Genomic DNA, 15459 nt, shown 5'->3' on the forward strand with positions numbered 1-15459 from the left:
TACACGTGTGTTTATATTTATGTCCATTTTATGAAGACAGGAAAAAACAGGTGGCATTTTTGTATATATAATAAAACAAAAAAAGTACATAAAAGAAAAATAAACAATGAATTCTTTTAAATGAATTATTTTAGTGCAGCATTTCACACAAAATACAAACAGCACAAAGTAATCCAAGTTATATGCTCAAGACATTAGATAAAAGAAATTAATGCAAGTCTATAAAGCTTTACAAACACACAGAGAGCAGAAGGAATAAAACAGGCAATAACAATGTAAAATACTAATCAAAGTAAAAAGAGGAATATTAAAAGAACAAATTAAATGTAATGAAAAAGAATAAAGAATAACAAGGAATGCAAAGGGCATGTGAATGCAAGTCTATAAAGCAAGTTTATGTACTGCGTTGTGTGTGTGTGTGTGTGTGTGTGTGTGTGTGTGTGTGTGTGTGTGTGTGTGTGTGTGTGTGCGCGCGTATGCGTGGCTGTAGTGTGTCTGAGTGCGTGCCAGGGGCCTTTAAGTGTCCACGTGTTTTCTTTTGGTGCGCGAGCGCGTGCGTCTTTAAATATTCTAATCGATGTTTACGACCCCTGGCGAGAGGAGGGCTGTCAGTGTGCCAGCATCACTGCAGCTGGGGACTCTGCCACACACACACACACACACACACACACACACACACACACACACACACCTTTGTCTTACTTCATTTGTGGGGACCCATTATTCACATAATGCCCCTAACCCTGATTCTGACCTTAACCCTAAAACTGAGTCTTGACCCAGTTGAACTTGCGGGGTCCAGCATCCTGGTCCCCACAAAGCTTCTGGACCGTACAGGTGTGGTCCGGTTTTTGTAGACCCCACGAATACACTAAAACAAGCTCACACACACACCATCACCACCTTTCCTCTCTCTCTCCACTAATTCTCCTCGCTCGCTCTCCCTCAGCAGCCGTCACTCCTCACAGGTTTCTTTAACCTCTAAACACCCTGATTCTTTTCCTCTGTCTTGTCTTATACTCCTCTTGTGCTTTTCTTTGCCTCTGTATCCTCCTCTTTCTCTCTCCTGCTCTCTCTCTTTCTCTCTCTATTGTCAGTGTGTGTGTGTGTGTCTCTCTCTCTCTTTTCGGTCTCAAATCATGATCCCCCCCCCCCCCCCCCCCTCCACTGCTGCAAGGAAAACTCCACCTACTCAGCGCTGTTAATGTAGTCACTGACAGTGTGAGCTGCTCTCTTTCTCTCTCTCCCTCTCTCTTTCTCTCTCTGCCACACTCTCCCACTCTCTCTCTCTCCTGGTCATCTCCCCCCCACCAACCTTCCTCCTCCTCCTCTTCCTCCTCTCCGAGCATCCTCCTCTCTCACATCTCGCCTCTCCTCATTCACATCGCTCTTCGGCTCCACTTGCGCTCACAGCCTCCTGCCCGTCTGCCGCTCTCCGCTCTACTCTCTCCACCTATCCCCCTCTATTCCACACACACACACACACACACACATACACACACACACACACATACACACACACACACATACACACACACATACACACACACACACACACACATGCATGCATGCATACACTCTCCGCTCTCTCGCTGTCTCTCCTCTCTTTCTCAGTCACACTCCGTCCTGTGCAGACTTGAGGAGCCCCGGAGAGGAGATGAATCTGGTGGTGATCCTGTTGGAGCGCTAGTGGTGATTTTTCTTTTTCATCTTTGAAAACAGAAAACTAGACTCAGAGCAATGTTGATGCAACAGCACCTCTTTCCTCTGTGCTGTGTTGATCTGCCTGCCTCCTGCCTACAATCAGCCTGGTTTTGGGGGATTTAAGCGACAGAGAGTGTGCTGCGCTGCGCTGGCTGTGCGCTCTGCGGTTCTGGTGCGCTGGATCATCTTCTCCTCCTCTTCTTTATCTCTTCACTGAAGGATGCTCAGTTCTCTCCACAGTCAGGAATATTACTACTACATCTGTCAATACTCTCGCTGCTGCTGCTGCTGCTGCTGTCCACTTGTCTACCCCGGCAAGATCCCAGTCTGAGGCACCCCGGTCCCCTAAGGGGAAGAAGAAGCATGTCAGAATCTCCCGTGTTGCACATGGAAGTGAGCCGTCTGCCTCTGGTTCTGCTGGACTACAGCCTCTAAACCAGACTTGAGTGTATCCCAAAAATCACTGAAAGGCTCTGAAGAAAACTGGGGATCCTAGGAGTTCCTTTCTGACGAGCTGAAAATTCCCGTATCACTTTATATCGAGGAGCACCAGCTGCTTTAACCAGCTCTATGGTTTTCTGACTTATCCACGGCTGCGATTTTGGCATCTGACTAAGAGGTAGGAGTGCTTTTACTTTGTCTTTGCTGTGTGGCTTCTTTATGTCATTTTCCCCTCTGCCCTTGCTCCTTCCTGAGCAACATTGATTGTGCACTTTGGAGAGGAACAGCTCAGTCTCAGTGATGTGGCAGATTTTTTGCTTTGCTGGATTACTCTCTCGCTCTGCTAGATGCTTCATTTTTTAAAACCAAACTATGTCCACTATTGAGCTGTGAACGCTTCACCCAGCTTCGTCTGATTAGTCAGGACTGGCACTTCTCTGTGCTGTTTACTCTGCATCACCCAGGGTCTGTAGCAACGTCCCCTTCACTGTGTTGTTTCTGCTCAGTAGCCGGTTAGAATCGAATGACACTGCAGCTGTGAAGCCAGAGGTGTTTAATGTTAAGTGGATTTCTAGAACCACAGAGCATCCGGCGTCTGTTTGCACTGAGTTCGTCATGATCTGTCTTGATGAATCATTTTCTGTCACTGAAACCCACAAGACCCCTTCTCTTTAAGTTGCCAGCTACATAATGCTGAATATTACAAACTCTCCTCTTATTTGTCGGCTTATTCTGATCACATTCGATGCTTGTTAGCTGATACGCTATTACTGGCTCATCATCCACATGAACTGATACGAATAATTGCCAGTGGATATGGACCATGCATGTCAAGGTCTGCTTTGCATCCAGATTGTGCATCGTACTGTGGTTGGAAGTCTTCTCTCTCGCTCTCTCTCTCCCCATATATATATATATGTAATATGAAGTGGTGCGTGGCTTATTCTCTGTCGGAGAGAATGACAGCATGGATCTGTATGGAGATCCAGATGTGGGTTTAATTGCATTACCGGGATCAGATGGATCTTTGCCAAGGGGTGACTTCTTCTGAACCAAGGGGCAGAAATGACTGACTATCACACCCTGCGTCTGAGCTGATATTTGTCACTGAGATGTTCATACCTCTGATGGTCTGACTGGATCATGTCTGCAAGGGGACACTCAGACTTGAGGATGATTGCATTTTGAGGGCTTCTGTATTTTCTGGATCATCACTCATGAGCATTTGTTGAATAAATTACTCAAATGAAAGTCAGTGGCTTTAGAGACTACATGCTCACAGATGCATTTACAATCCATCTATCCCGCCTTAGTACCACAAGCAATGAACATATCAAATATATGGAGCCAGGAGCCCTGTTGGGAAGATCTATATCAATAAAGCATTTAAATAGCTCATGAAAAGTTGAGATGTAAAGGCTGAGATGATATTGATTACAGTCAGGCTCCACACTGTAAAAAAAAAAAAAAACATCCAACAAAACAAGTCGTTTCTCATATTCAGACATCAAGACAAATGTAGTGTTACTAGCTTGAAACAACTGTGCTGATATGAACCAAAATGACTTCAGAGATATTATTCTGTAGTGTTTTGGCTTTTGTGGGAAATTGATCGAAGTCGACTCTTGTCCCTTTGAGTCCAGTCCTTCAGTCAGCAGTTTCTAGAACGTTGTGTAAACAGTACACGGTAAACAAATTACCGCATTTTAATGCTGAGATCTCTTTGTCGATTACTTATGAGGGCCATTAATGCTTCAGTTTCCATTGGTGTGGAATTATAGTACAGTGTTAGTCTAAAAGCATTAACTACTGTAGGTAGAAAAGGAGAACGCTATGCTGATTCTTGAGGCTTGTGTTGGAGTAACACCTTACAAAGACATTTTGTGTTTTCATTTTGTGACATTGTTTTGTTTTTTTTTTTCTTTCTTTTGTCGCCTATCTGTATAGCCTCGAGCACGATACTGCAGAGGCATGTGTGAGTTTTGCGGGAGTTTACAGACAAAATGATGCTAAAGAACATGAAAACGAGACGATTTAATCTGGAGGGCTGTTTAGTGAGTTGGGGCTGCTGGTGAATCCTGTGACAAAGGCGAGTAATAATGTTTAATTGTTGAATATGTCGCGGTTACTTTGAACTTGTGTTCAGCTGATTCTTCTGTCTGAACACAGGTTGTATGTTTGACAGACGTTGTCATGATTTTCCAGATGTTTTTTTCACAGATGCTCCTGCAGTTTTTGGCGACGGATGATGTTACCTCTTTGGAGTTCTCCAAGTTGCCCCATGTTGTTTGGAAAATGAAAGTATTGCTGAAAGCGCTGATCACCAGATCTGATTTATTGCTGGTCGATGCTACAAGCTGCTTGACTGGACCAAACATGACCCACATTTGAAGCCATTTTTGTTTACCTTCTCCCCTCTGGAACATCTGGGCTTTCAAACGTTAAGTCTGGCCTTCATTACAGGAAACCTGTTACTAAGCCACACAAGCTGTGGTTGTCAGCTGTCTGATCAATCAAGGAAAGGCTTCACTGGAACAGTAATGGAGTTTGTTCCGCTCCCACTTACAGTACATCTTCTCTGACCTGCTATGTCATACAAAGGCCTTGCACCAGAGTATTTGTCATGTAAATGGTTCACTCAGACATGGTCACTCGTGGCTGCCGCAGTTGTTTCTACCTGTACACCCTGTAGTGGTTTATTCATCTTAGGGTGATTGGATTACCTTCTCTCGCCATAAGGATAAAAAATAACTAGATGGGCACTCTAGTCTAGAGCGCAGACCTCAGCCAAGGAAAGGAGCAGGGCCGCACTAGTAATTCTGTGAGGCTGTATTTGTGCTAAATGCTGATGTTAGCAATCCAACGTGCACACAATGACAATGCTGACATACTGATATTAAGCAGGTCTTATGTTCATTTTGTCCACCATATGTTAGCTTGCCAACATTTTACTAATTAGCAAAAATTCAAAGTTAGTTTTGCAGGTATTTTCTTTCATAAACCAAACTCTGGGACAAATTTAAATTTCTATGGGTTACACAAGTAAATACAATTCATCCTGGGAGGAACATCAGTGTTTGTCCTGCCAGTGTGGTTAAAAATACCAATTATTTACTGCAGCTTCTTTTTCTCATAACATTGTATTTTTTGGACATTTAATACACTAAACAACTCAGTTGAAAAAGGTTGATTTCACACACTTATGAGCACCAATCATGATTTAACAAGATTTGAATCTGATGACAGTTGTTGGGTTGTTTGCTTGTGTTGCGTTCGCTGTGAAGTGTGTGATCAAACTACACCGACACCGTCCTGATGAAGCAGATTATCTTAGATTTTCAATGTTCAAGTCTTAAAGTAATTTACAAGGATGTTTTTTTTTTCCATCTGAAACTTTGATAGTTGCTTCTTTACTCATGAATATTTAATGTTGCAGAGAAATACTTACAGACTGCCAAATGTGAGACCCAAACCCAACAAGAGGTGATTGGTTTGCTTTATTTCATCCAATACTGTCCATGATCTAAAGGCTAACGCAACGCATCAGTAACACTTGGTGGGAGGAGGAGATATTGAGACAGAGAAAGAGGTGCAAAGCAGAGGCAGCAGAAGAAGAGTGCAGGAAGGTGAGACATGACAAAGAAGGAAGCCGTGGAAAGAGAATGGAGGATGAAGGGAGGGAGACATGGGAGAAGTGGAGAAACTGCAGGTGTTGATCGAGTGCCGACGGGAACAAAGTCTCCAATCAGAAACCAGCACTGTGACGACGGACACTTGTACGAGGCAGCTGCTAAAGAAACATGAATAATGAATTTTGAGGAAGAAGAGTAGTGATGAGTAATGCAGCAGGAGAGCAGCAGAAGCTCTGAGGCGTTTCTCTCCACGACACCCCTCCACCTCAGCAAGCACTCATGAATTACTTAGACTAAAAACCAACCCTGTATGGAACTTCAATTATACACACACACTCACTCTCTCACACACACACACACACACACACATACACACACACAACAACCACGATGCATAACTACATTAGAGCGCAGAGGACGTCACCTAAAAGTCAGTAAAGTTGATTTGGAGCCAGAGGACGAGCTGCTGCGTCCTCCAGCATCTCAGCACCTTAAACAAATCAACTCATTTTAGTGGTCTGATGACAGTCTTCACTGTCCTTGTTTAGCCTTGGGATACACACTTTAATATGTGCGCGTGTGTGTGTGAGTGCATGGACAGATAACATGCACATGTTGTATCTTTCAATCATCTTTGTTTCTTTGATAAAAAAGACATTAAGATGTTTCTGTACAAAGGAAGAAGGCAACAAAATTCATTTTCTAAAAGACTCGGTGCAGCTTTGAGGTGCTTTACGTCGGTGGTGACGACCCTCTTGTAAAACCTCTTCCTGCCTGGCAGAGTTGAGTCACCAGGTAAACTCGGCACAGCTGGCCTCACTACTGAAGTTAATAACAGTCAACCAGTAACTGCGTTTCCATTAATCTTATTAATGCGCAGTTTGAAATAGCGAACTTAAAAACGTGTAATGGAAACACTTTGGGGAAAAAACAAAAACCTCAAACTATTTGACGAAGCAATATTTCGCAAAAGTGAAATGGAAACACTTGAGTAGTCACATGAGATCCAAAAACACTGCAGACTATTATCTCCCAAAACTCCCTGATACGTGGCTGCTGCAAGATATAAGGGGTTTCTCAAATTTCTCGTTCTTTGTCCTTTGACTTTTTCATCTTCCTCTACACTTCAGAGGGAAATGCTTTTTATACTTCAGATAAATCCTGGAGTCACTCTCCAGATTAAGATTTAACATTAAAGATGACATAAGGTCAAGGAATTGCCACTTACAGCAATTTTCTTTATTACTTTCCATCTTTACTTCCTCCTGTCTTTTTCCCTTTTTGCATATTTGTTTCTTTCTGTCCTTTATTCTGTCCCTCCTTCTACCTATTATTTCTCGCTTCACTTCTTTCCTGTCTTCTCATCCGTCAGTCTTTCTTTGCTTTGCATTCTATTTCCTTCTGTTGTAATTCCATTTTTTCTTATTTCTTACCTTCAGTTTTCCTTGTTTCTTTGTCTTTCCTTGTCTCCTTTCTGTCTTTTTATTTTCTTCCTTGCCTTCTATTTTTTCTTTCCTTCCTTCACGTCTTCCCTCCCACCACAGTGTCTATGTACTTTGTGTACGTGTCTAGTTATGTCTGGTCTTCATGTCCACTCTCCTGCCCAATTAACCACAAGGGTCAACACGGTGTTAAGTGTGAACGTTTCTTCTCATACTCTCAGTAAATCTGTCTGAGTGCATGTGTGGGATTCATTACTATGAATGTGTGTGAGCGGGGATCCTGTATGGGGGGGGGGGGTTGAAGGCTCACTTCCTTTCCACTAATTACCCAGCAACAGTCCTCACTAATTGTCAGGGTCTCACATGCATTTGATGTCTTTAAATATCCAGCAGCGTGAAGCCTCGTAAAGGAAGCGGGGAAACGTCGGAGAGGGAGGAAACGGCAGAACAAAGCAGGTCAGTGACTTTGCTTTGAAGCTGTGTACAAGCCGTAACCTGCAGAACAACTGCTGCTGGATCTGATCCACCTCCTCAGGAGGCACTTGAGATCTGCAATACGACAAGAAACGGCAACATAACATTTGCAAAGTTAAACATTTTGAAGTTGCTGCTGAGTAAATATACTGCAGCACAGAAATGAAAACTGAGTTGACAGTTGTGCACGGCTGCCTGCTTCCTGTAATATTTATTTGAAACTAGCACTTACAGCAGACATAATGTGCAGTCCAATGCAATCCAGTGCAACCAGCAGCAACTTTATGAACAGGTATTGATCCAAGTTGATGGTGATGTCAAGTGGAAACCATCTGGGACCTCTGAGACAGAGAGTGAGCCTACAGTACACCACAGTGCGATCATTCACCATATGTAAATGTAAATGCATCTAATTCCATTTTAACCCTATGAACACCAATTTCCTTTTGTTTGTGTCGTGTCAGGATCTCAGCTTGTCCAGTCACTAGGTAAAGAACATTTCAGGGAGTCCTGTCAGTGGTGGTCCTGTTCAACACTACAAAACAAAACCTTCTGTAGTGGAATTAAAGAGGAAGGAAGAACAGCAGCTTCTACGTCAGAGGAAAGTGTTATGTTGTGTTGCTATCTGCTCAGAGATCTGGTGCAGGTGAAACAGTTTTACGGCGTCTGTTCCTCTCACATCGAGCCAAACCTGTGAGTCAGGCTTTAAGATTTCAGAGTGTGTGTGGTGCGATTCTGGCAAACCATGATGGGCTGACCAACACTCACACAGAATCATGAGTCTTCGTACTAAAAGCACTTTTATATTGATCGGCCCACTGTAAAATATATGACGTGTGTGTGTCTGTGTGAAGGCAGAGAGACATGGGGAGAAAGTAAAGAGAAAAACTTTATTTACAAAGCACATTTCATTCTAGGTGGAAGCACAGTGAGCTGCAGCCACAAAAACTATGTGGACGACGTAAAGATGAAACATTACACAGTTAAAACAAACATGAATAATACAATTCAGACCACTTGTTAAAATAAGACGAGATCTGAAACCAATAAAGCGACTACAGAAAGAGAGAAGGAATGTTTTCAGTGCGGTCCTAAAGGACGACAGCGTTGGAGCAAACCTAATATGAATGGGTGACATGTTCCAGCAGCTCGGAGCTTAACAGCTAAAGGCAGTTTCACCAGTTTTCGTGGAGACCTGGGGAGTAACCAGGCGGCCTGGTCCAGATGACCTGAGGGGTGAAGCCGGTTCACGGCTCACAAGCCGAGACAGAGAGAAACTGAAGTGTCAGACCACGTAGTGCCTCAAAAACAAGCTTAAACATTTTAAAATCAATTTCTAACATTTGCTGGAAGCCGATGTTAACGGCGTCAGATCGGGTGTTTTTCAAGTTAAAACTCTGGCAGCTGCTGGAACAGCTGCGGATGATCAAGACGCTTTTGGATATTCCTGTCATGCTCGTCCAGTCGGCTGGAAATAAAAAGCATGGATGAGTTTTTCGGTGTGTTCCTGAGATTTAAAAAAACACATCACCTTTACAATATTTCTTAAATGATAAAATCTTGTTTTAATTACGCTGTTAATGTGGCTCTGGAAAGTGTTGCCAAAGTTTGTAGCCTGTGTGACGATATAAAAGAGATTTCCTCTCCGTTAGTTTCTACCACGATAACCAGCATTTCCATCTTGTCACTGCTTAACTGCAAAACTTTTGAAAACACCCAGTTATCAACATCCTCCATACGTTTTAATAATGTGTCAAAAGGGCTCAGATCTTATTATGTGAGGATAAGATTAAACATCTTAACAGGAAGTTTATTAGATACACCAAGCAAAACTAATGCAGTTTAATAGAACAGCTCCACAGTAAATCATCGTGGTTACAGATGTGTTCAACTTCATGATCATTGTAGTCTGAGCTGCTGTTGAACTGTATCGTCTTGTTTCTGTTATTTAGCCAACGTTGATAGAATAACGGGGAAAGATCCAACCCAGCTCTGTCCAACACTCGGTCGATGTGGCTAAGATAATGTGAGAATGTAATAAAGTAATAACAGTGTGAGGGTTTGATTGTGATGAACAGTCCTCCGTCAGACTTGACCAGTCAATCAGCAGCAGAGAGGGAAGTGACTATAAAATGAAACACGGCACACTGCAAAACAAAACCTGCTGCTGCTTCAACACATTCAATTGTATTAAAAAAAAAAAAATAATAAAGGAAACTGATTTATAGTTCTGGAACGATGTATTTTTTATTCCCAGATCACTGATCAGTAACAGAAATAAGAGGGAAAAATAGAGTTCAGCACACAAGGAGAAAACTTGTTTTAAAAAAATGAGCATCTATTATTTTCAAGAATGAGACGTCTGCAGTGGAAGCTGGGTAAAATGAGGGACACCTTCAGTGGCTGCTGCTGTTTACACTACTAATGCGGGACAGACAAATGCATGAGACGGGGCTTTTATTTTGCCAACAGCACCACTAAAACCTGGACGCCTGAAGCTAAACATTAGAAAGCAAACAGTGAAATCCAGTTTGACATGAATATTTAATGTGAGGAAAAAGGAAAATAAATGAACTGCGAGTGAAAATGGGATGGATATTATGTCCCCTGCTGACAGATGGAGCTTGAATGTGTTTACCTTGAGGTCTTTATGTGTGTGCGTGTCCTCAAATCTGTTTCTAAATAAAAATGGCGAGTCTCGGGACCTCAAGAGAGCGACAGGCGGAGGAGAGAGAAGCAAGTCTCTTCCATCTCCTGTCTTCTCCATAAATAGCTTTATCTCCCCTCGCCACTGAGCGATACTGACAGCCCGCATTAGCAACCTGGAACTGATTTCACTTAAGAGTTTGAGTCCTTTGAGGAATTGATTTGTCTTGTAAAGAAGGAACAAAAGCCAACACAGAGGTCCACATGAAGGTTAGGGAACTTGGGGGGGGGGGGGGGGGGGGCGTGAACGAGCTGTACACAGAGACAGACGGGCGAGTGCTCGGGGGAGCTGATGGGCTTTTTATTACGCAAATAGAGCAAATAGATTCGATAATGAGCCACATCACATGAATACACACGGAGAGGTGGGGGCCGAGAGAAATCCGTTATGCATCGCAGCTTTCATGGGGTTCCTCAGGGGCCACACGGTACATCCCTGTGAAGTGAGGCATCACGCGCTTGAAAAAGTGCCACCTGTTCTTAGATCAACTGACAGTTCTCAGTCAGAGCTAATTTAGCTATTTGCACGTAAAAGGACAACCAGACGACTTCGATAAAACTGTGGCTAAAAAATTAAACCTTTTAGATATTAAAGTTTCAACAGAATATAAAGCTCCATATTTTAAACTTCTGTGTTTTATTTTGAAGTGTTGATCCATAAGAAGATATATTTGTGGTTTAAAGAACCAAAAACCATCTCAGTGTAGTTTCACATCTCCTCTCTCAGGCTTCTCTCTGGAGCTCTAGTAACAACAGGTCTGTGAGCCAATCAGGAGAGAGGAGGCTCTGAGCCTCTCCTCAACTTTCAGGTAAAACACTCAGAGAAACCAAATCCTGCAAGATTTGGATGGTGGATCCAGGTGGGTGGGGCTAAGTGACTGCTTTGTTGTGACATCACAAAGTCCAGGAAGTTCTGATGGCTTGTTTTAAGGCTCAGTTTCTAAATACAGGCTGTGTGGATTGAGCGCTGTCTTCTGTGCTTTATAATCAAAGAGTACATCAACATCTACCTTTATACTACATGGGACCTTTTTAAAATGACTGCATTTGAACATATGCTTCACACTGAATCTTATTGAATCACCTAGACATCTAAGTTCTTCCTTTTTTCTTTAGTGGAGAGGCTTTCAGGGATAGTTCTGCACCCATTTACTTAGACTCAATCATACAGACTTATGCTTCTTCTCAGCCACTGTGTTCCTCCAAAGAACGTCATCCGGCATTACCATCCCTGCACACAAGGCGGTCTCAGTCCAGACTGTTCTGGTCTGTGGTTCCCCAAGGGTGGAACAAGCTACCAGATGCTATCGGAGCAAGGGTGTCCCTCTCCATCTCCAAGACACCCTAACATGCCTAACTAGCACTTACTGTGTGTTTTCTGTGCACTTCTTTACCTGATCTCTCTCGCACTTATTTAATAGATGTAATACTTAGTACTTAAACCAAGGTCTCCTACTGCACTGAAGCTTCAGTGATGTCCCTCACCTGTAAATCACTTTGGATAAAAGCATCTGCTAAATGAGTAAATGTAATGAAAAAAAAAAAAAAATTTCTCTCAAGGAAATAAGAAATAAAATGACGCTCTAAAAACAGATGACACGTTATTGTGAAAGGCTGCAGGGTTTGTTGTGGTGATAGGCCTGGTTATTCCAAAAATGATCTACTAGTTTTCAGAGACACATGTCGTCACAAAGTACAATTAATCTTAACAGGAAGTGGGTGAACGTTGCACAGGCCATTGTCTTTAGCAAAGCTTACAAAGACAGGACAGTAACCATCTTACATCTGACACAAGAATGAAACTGCCCTCAGGTTGAGTCATGTGTAGCTAGCACAATAAAACGTGTGTGTATGTGTGTGTGTGTGTTGAAGCCCACCCTTACGTATCCTGAATAAATACGACATATTATTATAAATCCCTTCTGCAGAAAAGGTGTTTCGGTGTGTGCGTGAGCAGATGCATCTGCCCCTGTGTATTAAGTGTTAAGCACCAGCACACCTGCACCTGTATTGATAATTTATGAGTTGGCCTCTGACCAGATATTTGGCAGCTGCTGATGTTGCTGTCCTCAGGTAAAGTTGACTTCATCAGCATTTCATTATGATCCCTGAGAGGGGTTTCTTTATTTTAATGTTAATGGTGTTTACGTCATTTCCAAAACCTGACCTTTACTTTTTTAATATTTAGTTAAAATAACAATAGACACATTTTCCCTCCAGCGTTTCCAAGTCGTATTAATATTAGTGCCGCATCAAATATGACAGAATATAAGCTTCACCACTATTTATTTTAGAAAACAACTTTGTTTTTTTTTTTATTAAATGGACAATGAATCATAGATGTTTGTTTCTGGCTGCTAGCCATAGCGTTAGCAACATGGCTACAGCTATCAGCCTGGCTACAGTGGAAAGAAAGAAGCAACCGTAAGAAACCCATGTCATTGTTGTGATAAAGAGTCAAAGGATTTGTTAATGATCTAGTAGAAAAGGCAAAGTGAATGTCGGTTTGGAGCTCTCTCCATAGTTGGACTGGCCATCGGGACCACCAGGACAGATCTCGGTCGACTGCCACATCGGTGGGCCAGTGGTAAAAAAAAAAAAAAAAAACCAAGCCTCTCTCCGGTCAAGCAGAAAACTCCAGGGCTGAAATTCTGTTCCAGTCTCCATCAAGTAAAAGCGTCTGGGGTTCACTCTTGTTTTACCTCAGTTTCTATCACTTTCCATCTTCTTTCTTTACCTCCTCCGACACAGATACTTTGGTTGTTCCATCGTCCATCATTTCTGCGACCTGGGGAAGCTTCCAATAACTAACAGGGAAAACAAAAATGCTATCGTCTTTCTGTTTTGGTTGCACAATGGCAGACATCCTTTTTTGTGCAGTAAATCGAGCCCTCATTTTTCCACAAACATTTCTGCCGGCGACGGAATTGCATCGTGAAAGCGAAGTTTATAGGGAATGCTGATATTCAACAGCCATTACATTGTGCAATCAACATTTTCTTTGTAATAAGTTAAAGTAAACAACTGCCTCTTTAGTATGCACAATATTGTTTTGAAACGTGTACAACACTTTGATTGGGGTTTGTAAAGAAGAAGTGCGACCTCTTAAGAGGTCAGCTGATGCTCTGAATGCTGACACTGATTTACTAAAATAGTTCAAATAAATAACTTGCTAATAAATAACTTACAAGCAATCGATGGGAAAGGGTTGAGCCGCAGCAGTCTGTCATGACCCTGCTATGATCCTGTGTGATGTTATGATGCCCTTGGGAAGATGGATGGCTGAAGGTAATCAGTGATTTTTTTAACACTGTGATTCTTCAAGCAGGATAAGAACTGGCCAAAGGGTCAGGATTAATTGGACAGTTGCTGCACAGGCTATTGTTAGTTTCACTGGATCTAACATCTATGCACGGCTTGACACAGCGGGACTGTGAGGAGTGTAGAGGGCGCAGGGTGAAGCTGCTCTTCCCACAATTCATTCACAAATTAAGTGAAAATTGAAACACGGAAAATCGTCAGTTTCCTCATGAATGAAAGATGCAGGTTTACTTACCATTCACCTGGCGTCTGCCTCTTAGCATTTCCTGCCTTTATTTCTTCACTTAATTACTCTCAACTTAAAGCGCTGAGCTAAATGTGAGTCCAGGGAGCTGTCTTTTGCAACATGGGCCTCTTTTTTGGGCGTTGAATTACAGCGAGCTCTTAGAAGCTGCTCGGATGTCGGTGGTGGGGGCTGAAGAACATGCATTGATTTGTTTGTCAAAGGGAGTGAATAATTCTGATGAGGTATTGATTGTTGTAAATCAAGACATAAGTCACCTTGGTTAAGGGCGGGGGGGGGGGTCTCTGATAGATTGTATGATGTATATATGATTATTGAGCCGTGGAACAAGGCATTGAAAAATGACCACTTTGCTGACTGCTGTTTAAGCTCATCATTCACTGAGGGATTATATTGACAAGCGCACGGGGAACACGATTGCTGAACACTAACAAAAAGAGCCTAAAGTTTTTTTTTTTTTTAATTTTCCCAAATGGTTTTAGACTGAAATGCTGCGCTGGTGGCTCCACAGAGTAAAAGCAGACTGTGTTTTTCAGATAGGGGTGGGAGTATTGCGTAATCAGCACGCCACCACTACGACTATTGGACTGTGTGAACGCCAGCGGCTCGTGAAGGATGGTTATTGTTTCACAGAGGAGAGAGGGAGACAGAGCGAACGAAAGGGAGAGAACAAGAGGAGGCGAGAGTGAAAGAGGAGTTCAAAAAGGCAGAAAATAAAAGAGACGAAACTTGAAAGCGACAATGAAATAAAGCAGCAGAGATATAAAGAAGGGGAGAAAATAAAGAAGGGGGGAGCGGGGGCAAGACAAAACTGAAGAGAGCGAAAGAAAAGCAGGAAGATTACAGACGATGAAAGTCAAAGTGAAACGGAGAAAGTTAGAGAGTGAGACAGATAATGAGAGAGGAGACCGATGGTGAGAGCGAAGGAAAAGAGCGAGAATCCAATTATATGTGGCTTCAAGAAGCCAAATGGTCTCATCATACATGTCGGCGGACAAAACTCAAAAGTTACCTCCGTCTGCACTTTCTGCTGTGCATTAGTCTCTAACACGGTTCATTTATGGGGAAGTAAGCGCTCATTATTTGTATTTCATGAGTCAATACCTCTGACGCAGAGGACTCGGCTGCTGAATTTATTGTTTTGTAATGAAAGACTGGAATTAAAAAAAAATACCGTTTCTGAAGATGATCGCTTCACACAGAGATCAATGAGAGCCGCGCTTCCCTCCTCCTCCTCTGTTGCAGCTTCATCAGCGGGATGCGACACACCTGGCCCAGGTGTTGTGGTGTGCACAGAGGAAGAGCAAGGTCAGCACTTTGAGTTCTCCTCTCTGCTCATACTCTCCTGAGCCGTCGCTTCAGTTTTTCTTTCTGCAAAGAAAACACATCCTCACTTGTTTTGTTTTTTGTGTGTGTGTGTGTGTTTTGACTCACCCAGGTGTTGTAAATAAACGCACCTCATCGGAGCGCCGCCCCGCAGTCGGCTGAGGGGGTT

The 15459-nt window shown here is 42.8% G+C and overlaps 1 protein-coding gene across 2 annotated transcripts in view; it reads left to right on the top strand.

Moving 5' to 3' along the window:
- The first annotated feature begins 1410 nt into the window (after positions 1 to 1410).
- Positions 1411 to 15459, top strand: part of sgcd (sarcoglycan, delta (dystrophin-associated glycoprotein)) — a 280685-nt gene continuing 266636 nt past the window's right edge. For both annotated transcript variants that reach the window (XM_056397027.1, XM_056397028.1), the window contains exon 1: positions 1411 to 2323. The gene's annotated coding sequence lies outside the window, so the exon portion shown is untranslated. The remainder of the gene's footprint in view (positions 2324 to 15459) is intronic.

Source organism: Seriola aureovittata, chromosome 15 (genome assembly GCF_021018895.1).
Source record: "Seriola aureovittata isolate HTS-2021-v1 ecotype China chromosome 15, ASM2101889v1, whole genome shotgun sequence".
NCBI classification, from domain to species: Eukaryota; Metazoa; Chordata; class Actinopteri; order Carangiformes; family Carangidae; genus Seriola; species Seriola aureovittata.